Source organism: Adiantum capillus-veneris, chromosome 10 (assembly GCF_014529385.1).
Source record: "Adiantum capillus-veneris isolate H3 chromosome 10, ASM1452938v2, whole genome shotgun sequence".
Lineage (NCBI taxonomy): Eukaryota > Viridiplantae > Streptophyta > Polypodiopsida > Polypodiales > Pteridaceae > Adiantum > Adiantum capillus-veneris.
Genome location: NC_140940.1, coordinates 133,506,004 through 133,517,713, shown reverse-complemented (window position 1 = coordinate 133,517,713; position 11,710 = coordinate 133,506,004).

Below are 11,710 nucleotides of genomic sequence, written 5' to 3'. Positions count from 1 at the left end.
GAAGCAACATGCCAAGAAAATTAAAAAGCGAGGAATGGGACCCTTTGTGATTAGTGACCTACCATAAAGCGGAGTTTTCAAGCTTGCTACATTAGCAGGTAAAGAAATGTCAAATTGGATTAGTGGGTGTCGATTGAAGAAATATCATTTACCACTAACACTAGATATGCTTCAACGAATCCATCAAGGAAAACAACGAATGAAGGAGAAACAGAGGGTACGAGAAGAAGCTCAAGCAGAAGCAAAAGAACGCATTGCAAAAAGAAGGCTTCTAAGACGACGACAACAATGTGGAGCACCATTGCGAATCAATGCCATTCGACTAACGAAGTTTGATGAAGACACAGTGGAGCCAATAATTGCAGTCAAAGTGGGTAGCAATCAAGTTGAATCGACGGCATTGCTTGATTCGGGAACTCAAGCAAATTTGATCTCTGACAGATTATACAAACAGCTCAAGTCCACAGGTCAACTTCATTCTACTCCACAAGTGCTGGAAAGTAGTACATCACATTCGCTAAAACATTGGGATGGATTATATTGCATGTACAAGTACATCAATATATTTACCCACACAAGTTTTATGTGGTGACGGATGAAAGCACACAACACCCCATGTTGTTGGGACAACCTTGGCAAAAAGAGTACAATGTATAGATAGATTGGACTACGAATGCAGTCAAAATTCAGCATGCACAAGAACAACAGGTGGTAACCTTTGCTCAGCAACCCCGGAAGAATCAGCTGCCAGCAATTCAATCACTGGATAAAAAGCCGAAAGAAAGGATGCCACTAAAGAACAACATGATACCCAAGGCTAACAAACAGGGAACTGCCAACCATGCTCACTACAAGCATAAAAAGTCACCGACCGCAGTGCGAAGATCAGAGTTAGTAACACGAGCAAAACAAGTATGGGTGCGGAAGGATAGCAGTGACATGGCAGACAAACCACAATACGACGGAAGAATTCAACAGAGACAGGTAGTTCAACCAAAACCCAAGGGAATAAAACAGATATGGATCCCAAAGAAAATGCTCAGCAACAACTCAAATGCGACTCGCATTTGGATACCGAAATCGGAGCAAAAGGAACTTCCTTCAGTACAAGCAATATCGGAAGGAGAACAACTGCATTTGCAATCGGCAAAACAACTTATGTGGATGCCAATCAGCAACAAAACAATGGCAACCAATGCAGTAGCAATAAACCTACAAAAACTGCCAAAGACAAGCTACCAATGGAAAGCAAAAGAGATAAGGTCTACGGCCATTCCGGCCAAGCCAATTCTCTCCAAGGAGACAACTACGGCCATATCAACAGTAGCAACAAAGCAAGCGACTTTTGCAAGAAAGACAATCAAACAAAGAGTAGTAGAGTTACAGCTTTTACTTGCAAAGAAAACAGGAAACCTCAACGGCGAATGCCAATAAGCATCTCGCTTATACCCTTCTCTTGCACAACATTAATTTTTCCATGCATTGACCGAGTATGCATACAATAGGGCCACATTACACGGCCAAGCATTAGCACAATTTTTTCAACCTATGCACGGCACATACTCCGAGGCGATACCCTGTCGTCCGGGAGGACTCCGGCTAGGAGGGGGGGAGGCATTCTCAAATGCGGACCCAATGGCAGAAAGAGCAAAAAAGGGCATGATTAATGACTATTTTTAAGGGTTGTTGTTTGATTGCGAGATTTTCTGGACTAACCCAAGTACATATGCCCTTATACAGCATGAATCTACAAGTATATGGGGCCAAACGCCAAATCAAGCCCCTAGGTGTTTGTATATAAGTAAAAATAGCCATTTTTCGAGCAAAATATTGGTAAAACGGAGAAATCCGGCCATAAAAATTGCATGTGATTGTATATAATGTTTTGCGGTGATGTTTTTGATTTATTATGATTTTTGGGGATTTTTGGGGTTTGATTTTCTATTTTTCTTTTAATTTTGCTAATTTTCGGCAGAAAAACTTCAAAAATACAAAAAGCAGGTGAAAAGCAGTCGTAATGATAAACAAAAAATATGGGGATGATCAGTGACTATAGGACAACCTATGGTACAGTGGGGGTGCAATTATGAGACTAGAACGGAAAGCGTGTTTTTGCCAGATTTTGACCGAAATGCCAAATTTCTAGTAAACAGGGCAAATGAAGTCCAAATCAAGAAATTTTTGAGCCTAAACCGCATCTTGCAAGAAGTTGGGAGCACATGTCAAATTTCATGAAAAGTGGTTGGGGGACCCCCATTATAAGAAATTTTCACTTCATTTTAAGCTCATTTCCACTATTTACCTTTGAGAGAGAGCTTCTGCCACCTAGAGCAAACGGAGCTTCCAGCAGCTTCTACGACGTGCACGACTACCCGACGGGCTTTAGACATGAGAGGGAGGCTCACCACCTTGAGCTTTTCGCGCATGTTTGTCGTTTTGTCGCGAAAACTAGCGTAAGGTTCACAAAGAAAGCGGACAGTAGAGACCTACAAGTAGAAGTGGCCACCTAACGGCTAACCCAAAAGCAATGAGACTTCATCGGCAGCTTACCCTAGCATAGGAGACCAATCGTGGATGTCCAAAGGCAGTAGAAAACCATCGGGAATAACCCGAATTCCTAGAACCCCGTAAGAGGCCACCAAATGGGAAATCGGCGGAGAGGCGCCCAAATGCTACCAAAATTCATGGGTAGGAGCATCTTGACATGCTCGACAAGTCTATGTAGCCCACATGACCAAAAGGTGACCCGAAGCGGCACTAAACTTCAGAAACGGCATCAGACACACAAAACGTCAAATAGCTCTCGCGGCCAAACCGCATGTCCGTTTGCCACCAAACTTCACGAGCGGCTTTCTTAAACCATCAACAACCAAGACCTATGGTGGTAGACCACCACAAGTCATCGAAGACATGTAAACGCAACCACGGGTGCTTCTAGAGTGACAAATTGCCAAATGGAGCTCCGGTGAAGCCAAAGTCGACAAAAACCATACGGCAAGGATCCCCAAGGGATCAGGAAGCTATGGAGACCAACATCAAGAAATTTCATCGCCGAAAAGCACTCCAAAAGTCAGAAAATGGCTCGGAGGCTTTGAAATCCACACAGGGAGTTACTTTCTATCCATTTGACTTTTTTGTTGAAATTAGGCTTAAAAGGGACTCAGGGGGACTAAGGGCAGGCACCAATAGCAATTTCCATTAAAAAATCATCAAGAGACATCCTACACGTAGGATGTCTCAAGGCCATTTCTAGGCACAGAACCCAACATTTCTCATCACAAACATTTTTTGAATAGCCTTTACATGCTAGCCACCAAGTTTCATCACATTTGGACCAAAATTGACCTCATATGCATGAAAAAACGCAAAGTCAGGGCATAGAGGCAATAATGGGCCATAGACCTACCAAAACTTGTCCAAACCACATGAAACTTTCACAACACATCCATGAGCACATAGCCAACCAATCTGTGTGGTTACTTGCAAAAAATGATGAAGTAGACATCCTACGCGTAGGATGTCTATTTGACATTTTTGACCTACAGAGGGTGTTTGTCCATTCTAGATCTAATCACATCACCTTCAAGAGCTCATATACCAAGTTTGAAGCCATTCTAATCATTTTTGATCCCCAACACCTCCAAGATACACATTTTTGAGCCCAAAAACACTACATGGGGTCTTACCAACATCAATTCTTGTCCAAATCAAAATCCAAGAGCATGGCCATGTTCCACATGCCAAGGACTACCCACAGAACAAATTTCAAGCCATTTTGATGAAAAAGACATCCTACGCGTAGGATGTCTCCAGCATGTTTTTGAACTTCTGTGCAAACAATGACATCATGGGAGCCATTACCATGGTGCAAGGAGCCCATATATCAATTTTCAACCCATTTGGATATCATTTGCTACCTATTGTGGACATCCTACCCAATTTGTGATCCTAAAGCCAGAATCTGCCCAAAAATCCACTTTTTGATGCCCAAATCCAAATCCAATCACATAGCCATGTTGCACAGGCCAAGGACCACCAGCATGTCAAGTATCACCAAAATCTGATGAAAAAGATATCTTACGCGTAGGATGTCTAAATGATAAATTTTTGCTTGAATCCTATTGTGAGCACATGCACAGTTTCACAAGTCCCTTTTAAGTTTTATTTTCAATTTTCAAGTCATTTGGATAGTTAGAACTCGGTTTCTCAGCTGATATGGAAAAAACGATAACTTCGGACTACTGAGTGCAACAGGATTTATGGCAGCCGCAAAGTCACCGACAAAGAAGAAGAGGATGACCATAAAGGATTATTTGGAAGAAGTAGAGCCCTTCGTTGTACCAGAAGGAACTCTAAAGCCAACCAGCACATGGATCCAAGAGGATCTGCTAAAGTCAAATGATCTAAAGATCTACCAAGGCGTGTTCAAAGACAACGAAGGAAATGTGATAGAACCATGCTACCACGGGAGCTCAATGAGTTCGTCAAAAGCAAGATGGCAGAGTACCTAGAGAAGATTGATCTCCACAATTATTTTGAAGCTGTGCTGGCAGGAATCGACATAAAAAGAGTATGGGAATTTGTGACGACAATCAAGGAAGATGGAGTGGCCCGAGTTATGGATCTGCAGGGCAAGCCAGACACGGAGATTATAATCACGGAGAGAGTGGTGGTAGCTACACTAGATCTCTCCAACAAAGGGGATAGTGTAATCAAAAGAAGAGACGAAGTAAAGGTGTACACAGAAAATAAAGGCAACGACACTTTTGAAGACATTGCCAACCCCAAAGTGGCAATCATGAGCCAGCTTTACAATCAGTACTTCCATATGTGTACAAAGCGGCCACAAAAGTACAAAAAGCCGCCCGGAGCAATTGCCACAACCTTCACTTGGGCAATGCAGAAAAGAAAGCCAAAGGTAATCAATTATGCAGCTTATATACATGATAATCTGGTGAAGATGGGCAACAAGAACCCCACATACATTGTGTCGGGTGAGCTAATCACGAAAGTGATTTATTGGGCCTTGCACGCCAAAGGAAGATGGCCCGACCCTCCATCACAGAACGACTGGATGAGGCTCAAGGAAGATAAGGAAGAGGAACAACCCAAAGCACCTAGGGTGGCAACACGTTTGAAACGCCGGTTAGAAACTGTGCAAGAAGAGCAGCCAGAGTTGAATAAAGGGAAGAAAGAGAGTGTCCAAGTGCCATTAAAAGATACGAAATCACAGAAAGCGGCACGGCTAGAGCGGCTAATGGAAAGTTTCAGATCTGAAAGAGCCCTCAAAGGAGATTTGAATGAGCTATGGAAGCCGTCTCTAGAAGCAATGTCGGGATCATCCCGAAGGGTGCACAGAGACAGATTTGACGACTATATTAAGAATTTTGACATTCTGGATGCTACGGCGGAAAATATCCCACATGTACCATTTACAGAAGCAGAAGTAGAGGAAGTCCGACGGCAACTGCTAGAGAAGCAGGAAGGCCAAGAAAGAGAGAGGAAGACAAAGGCGTACAAGAATTTCAAGAAAAAGCCGACAACTCCACCGTCTAGCCCTGAGTCCAGCCCACCACCCTCACCACCTCCTCGTAGCCCTCCACAAACTCAACAGAAAGAGGAGCAAGAAAAACCTGAAGATCAAGAGGAGTCAAGGCAAGAACAGAGCTAAGAACAGAGCCAAGAACAAGAGAAAAAAGAAGAAGCTAAGCCCAAAAGTGAGCAACCAGAGCCAATCAAGCAAGGTATAACACATTTCTAGACCTAATAGCTGCCGGATATTCAAAAGAAGAGGCTGCCACAGTCGCATTTGACTTGGCAAGCACGGGGCCCAAAGAGCAAATGCAGAGCCTGCGGTTAGTGGAGCTAAAGGAGATGGCCACTGATACAGTGGACCTGCACCCGCCCACCAATGATTGGGATGTGGTGATGACCAAGCTAACCGGGCTAAGGGCACAGTCAACGGCCACAGAAAGTGAAATGGCAACTCTCAAATCCACTGAAGTGCAGATAAAGCTTGAAGTCGACACTTTACAAAAACAAAGCCAAAGGTAGATAGAGAAAGAGAAGCAGAGTTGCAAGCTAGTCTAGCAAAGGCATTGCAAAGATGCCAGAAAATGGAAAGAGAGAATCAGGTGGCAGCTCAAAGACTGCAAGGAGCCGAAGAAGAATATAGAAAAATCAGCAAGACATTGACAGATGCAAAGAGGGAAAGGGATAACCTAACCCTACAGCTTGCTGAAGAATCTAAGGAAGTGGAATCAATGCGCAATGCCAAAGAGAAGGCAGAAATAGAGCAGGAGGCTAGCCAGGATGAGGTCCTTGAGCTCAAGGACCAGCTTAAAGTTAAAGATCAAACCATCCAACGGCTACGGGCATCTCCAGCCAGAGTCAGAGCTACTAGCTCGACTCACACCACTTCAGAGAGCCAGATTTATGAAGAACAAATGAAAGAGCACCAGAAAGAGTTGACCTTAGAGAAGAAGAAAAGGCTGATGATGGCAGAAGGATCAGTAGTCATGCAAACCCGCATGGAAGAAGAGCAGAAGGCAATGCAAGATGAGCTAGAAAATATCAAGAGAAAGATCGAGGAGATGGAGAAGATAAACGCTGATTTGAACGACCTCCTCGTGAATATGGGAGAACAAGCAAAAGCAGAGAAACAGACATTCCAAAAGCAGATAGAAGAGGTGAGAGAGGCCAGCAGGCAGAAGAGCAGGCAAGCACAGGGCCAGTAGCCATGGAAGGCATAGACCTAGAGAACGTGGCAGGTCCTGTGGGACACACCCATGCAAGAGGAAATCCTTGTAGGACCCTCTCAAGAGTCACAAGATCTGACACAAGAAGAAGAAGAGAAGCTGCACAAGGCCATAGAAGCAAAAATCAGAGAAACGGCCAAAGAAGCTTTGGAATGGGAGTAGAGGGTTTTTAAATCCATGACCATTCAGAAGATAGACGCCAGCAACCTCCGGCATGAATGGCTACAGCCCTCTCTCCCATATCCTTTGCTAAAGTACGAAGCCGCTACAATCAACAAGAGAATCAGAGAAGAGCCAACAGTGCCGCTGTACACAACAGATATCTCCAAGTCTGAAGGGGTAAAGTTGATAGTCGACTCCCAACCCAGGTGGAGAAAGGCATGGCTGACGAAGTATCCATAGTACCTAATCCATTTGGTAGAGGCACCCAAAGTCATCAGAGATAACCTAAGCTTCTGCCCTCTACCAAGGATGCGGACGTGGAAGGCCCAGGAGCTACTACAAAGAAGTCAACCCACTTGGCTAAACTATCCGAAGCTGCCAAGCTTGAAGGCAGGAGAGAGAATAAGTGTTCAATACATGGTGAAAACCCTAACGGGCGCCATCAAATTGTTCACTGGCTCGCCTGACCTCTCTTGCATTATGATGAGAAAGATTTGCAAAACCCTTTTGGCAGTCTTCGAGACGTTCAAACCGGGCTAGGCGATAGACATTATCTTCTTCTTTCAAGATACTTATAGATGTGCATACGATCTGTCTGGTCAGCCTTCCAAGGAGGTGATACATGCATTGTATGAAAGGATTATGTTTTTGCCATCCTATCACCTCCAGGCCTTTGAAGAAGATTTCTACACCAGCTTCTTCACAATCAACACCGACATATTCGGCCCAACACTACTGGCTTTACATGCAAGATACGAGTCGCTGCTCAAGATGCGAGAAACCATAAGATGAAGAAGCAACTCAACAGCCATGTCGGGGACGACATGAGCAAGGAGGGGGGGAGTGTTAGAAGCTGGACACACCCTACAGAAAATGACGGCTCGGCAGATTATTATTTTTGTAATTATTCATTCATTGAGAAAACCCGACATTTCACCTTGTAAATATTGGGGCTTACAGAAGTTTCCAGATTGTATCCCAGTTTTGACATTTAGATTGAGTAGAAGGTTAAATTGGAACATTAGGGTTTGAGAATTGTGAGGTATTTATACCACTTTTTGACCTTAATGAAAGACCTTTTGTCATTTTAAAAAAGTTTCAAAGAGTGAGCGTACTGTGTACGAGAGAGAGTGAGAGCTTCATCTTGACGCTACGCGCGTACCGGTGGTCAGAATCGAGTGCATAGAAGTGCAGCGTGTTGCCCCCGACGAGATCTATGCGTCAATACCTACATTGCGCGCGTACGGTTCAGTTTTGCGAGCTCCATCTATGAGCTTCATCTGGTGAATCGGTGAGCATACATTGTCTGATTTTGCATTGCAGCATATCCACGCGTTTGCATTGAGTAGAGCTACACATTAGGCACTTTAGATTTTGGAAACGAAGACCTGCAAATTTCGGCCAGACATCCTACGCAGATTTTGCACCGGGTGTTTTGGGTTGGGATTTTGGTTCATAGACTCTTAGGGAGAGTGACCTATTGGTGTTAGTAGGGTCTCCTTTAAGTTTTGTGGTGTTTCGAGATTGTTTGATGGGTGTTCGGCTCTAGAAAGCATTGTAGGAAGTTTCCTCTTATGCACTCTTGAAGGCTGTGACTTAGACATTGGGTAGAGACCTCTGTAGGAATTAGTTAGGAGTCGGTCGAGTGTAGGTTGACACCCTATGCTTGCTTCCACGCGCCTGCAGGTCGAAATTCGTCCTTAGCTGACAAATCTTGTTAGGTGAGTTCTCGCTGTGCTGACGTCCGTCGCGGCGTATCCGTCCTTTAATAACCCTCTTTTTGAGGATTTGAGCTCTAAATATCTAGATATATACTTTGTTGAGAGCTCAAGGCAGTAGTGTCAAGTCAAGTCAAAAAAAAAAAAGAGTGTCAAGAGTCGGACAGCTGAGCCGATAAATGAGCAAAGTGTTAGACCTAAGCTTGGAGTCCTAATATTTTCTTTGGTCTATGAGTCTAGCTAATTAGGCTACAACTCAAGCTGGAAGAGTTGAGCGTAATTATATCAAGTCGCTCATTCTGGATAGGTGAGCATAGTCAATGTATTATTTTAATCATGGTGGAGAGGCGAAGTGTTCAAAACAAAACACACACGCACTTGTGCACATTAGGAGAGTGGAAACCATTGCATCAAACGCCCTTCTCAAGAGTAGTGGAAGCTAGTAAAGTGAAATCTGTGCAAGCATATTGAATGTCCCATAATTGGACATTTGCATTACGCACTCTTTATTGTTACACCCATGCACTCACCTTGTAGGTACATTCAGCAACAAAGCAACTCCAAACTCAAGGCAGATCATCGACCCTTTTCAAGGGACAGAAGGCTTAAACAATTCGCTTTCATGTTATTTATATAAGCCCACTCAATTCAGTCCCTAAACACCCATCATTGTATATTCCCATAATAAGATCACATACCTTTGGGCACTTTTTCCCATGAGGTTTTTCCCCATTGGTAATCCAGGGTTTCCAGACCCTAACGCACTATACCTAGCTTTTTATTTTGCTTTATTCCCATAATAACTCAAGCCAATTGCTTTTACTTGAACCCAAATGCCTAATCTCATATTACACCAACAAGTCAACCCATTAGCTTACAGCACTTCAGAACAACATTCACCACCAATTTCAAATCTCTCCAGTGCCAGCCAACCAGGCCACGCACGAGGACGTGAACTGAAATCGGATGGGGAGAGTGTTTGGCGGCTAAGTCAACAATGGCCAAACGGACCAGCCAAAGATGCTATTTACTATTTTTTAGTAAATGCTAACGAGGCCAAATGATGCGTGTTACCATATACATGTGGTAGTGATGTGTGTGAACACACTAGGACCGCCGGGGCATTTTTCCCCTCTTTAGGAGGTTTTTTCCCCCGTGCATTGTATATACGCCCATCACTCTAGGGCTATCTATCTTTTCATTGCACACTAAGTAACACACTCTCTATTGTGTTCCTTGAGCTTCCTTCATCTTCTCCAAGCTGTGTGTGTTTCTCTGCAACCCTAATTCCAACAATTGGTATCATAGTAGGTCACGTCCTCCCGGGCTTAGTCGCCAGCTGCTCCAACACACACCTGCTCACTTTCTCCGATTTCAGTGAGCTTTGGCGAGCGTTCGCAGGTCGACAAATTTTTTGGGTGAACTCGAAGAGCTCGGTCTGCTCAGAATTTTGATTTGGGCTCATTTCGGCCTCCGTTTCCACTACAGGCAGTACTGCACAAGCTATTTCGTCATTTTGTGCAGAATTTTTGTCAGTGCCGTTTTCTGCATAACAGGTGCCTTATAGTCTTCTACGGTTTGTGCTATATAGCACAGGTTGTTCCCGCTCCATTTCTCCTATTTTCGGGCAGTTTTCACATCAGGTGCAGCATTTACCATGGCTGACAACAACAACACACATGTGTTCAAGATGTTTGCTGCTGAGGAGAGGTTGGATGGGGACAACTACCCTATGTGGGCTTATATGATGCACCATGTTCTTGTGTCAAAAGGTGTCTGGAACATTGTGCAGGGCATTGATGTACGTCCTGGTTCTAAGGATGTAGGCGATGTTGAGGATGTTGCAGGTCTTGCTGCAAGGATTGCAGCTGTTAGAGTTGTTTTGCCTATGGCAGAACAAGCTCATTGGGATGTTAAGGATGCGTAGGCTCATGAATTGATTGCGTTGTTTGTGAAGCGCACCATTATTCCTCACATCCGTTCAGCAAAATCTGCAAAACAGGCTTGGGATATTCTAACAGGTCTTTATGCAAGCCACAATGAAGCTAAAATTGCTTTGCTGCGTAAAGAGCTGGAGTCGAAGATTATGCATGAGGAAGATGATATGGACACTTTCCTTGCTAGTGTCAAGGATATCAATGAGCAGCTTATTTCTGCAGGTGAAGTCATTTCAGACAGTTCCCTTGTGCAGACTGTTCTTGATGCCTTACGAGATTCCTACCAGACTTTTGCTAGTACTTGGAGACTGATGACCCAAGGAAATCTTGAAGTTGTCAAGTTTGATGCATTATGCACATTGTTGTTGCAAGAGTCACTTTCTAGAAAAAACAGGACTAGGCAGCGTGCAGTTGAACAAGCTTTTATTGCTTCTAAAAGAAAGGGTGGTAACAGTAATGCAGCCACTTCTTATGGTTCTGCTGCGAGTGGCAAAAATTATGTTCCTAATGCTTTTGCTGGCAGTACTTCGTCTGGTAATTCTAGTGATAAGGGCAAAAAGAAGATGCGTTGCCATTATTGTAAAGCCAATGATCACTTGATCAAGTCGTGTCCTAAGTTGAAGGCCAAAGAGGCTAAGAAGAAAGAGGGTGGTTCCACTGCAAATGCTGGTTCCACTACAAATGCAGCCATTGTTGAGTCTTCTGTGAAAGGAGACTGTGTTGCTGATGTTGATGCAGAATGGGCTTTTAGCGCAGAGTGCACTTACAATCCTGTTGTCCATGATGCATGCTTGTCAGTTGCTGCAGATTCACATGTGTGGTATTTTGACAGTGGTGCTACAAAGCACATTACCTCACATCGTGAATTGTTTACCTCTCTCGAGTCAGTTCCTCATGGGAATTCAGTCACTTGTGCCAACAACGCCTCTTATCCAGTTCAAGGAGTTGGAAAGATTGTGCTCACTGCTGCTAATGGCAGTTCCTTCACACTTGTTGATGCACTTTATGTACCTGGGATCAAGAAGAATCTCTTGTCTGTATCCGCACTTGCTAGACTTGGACTTGTAGTCAAATTTGTGGATGACAGATGTACAGTTCATGATCTAAGTTTTGGTGATGAAATTGTTGCATCTGG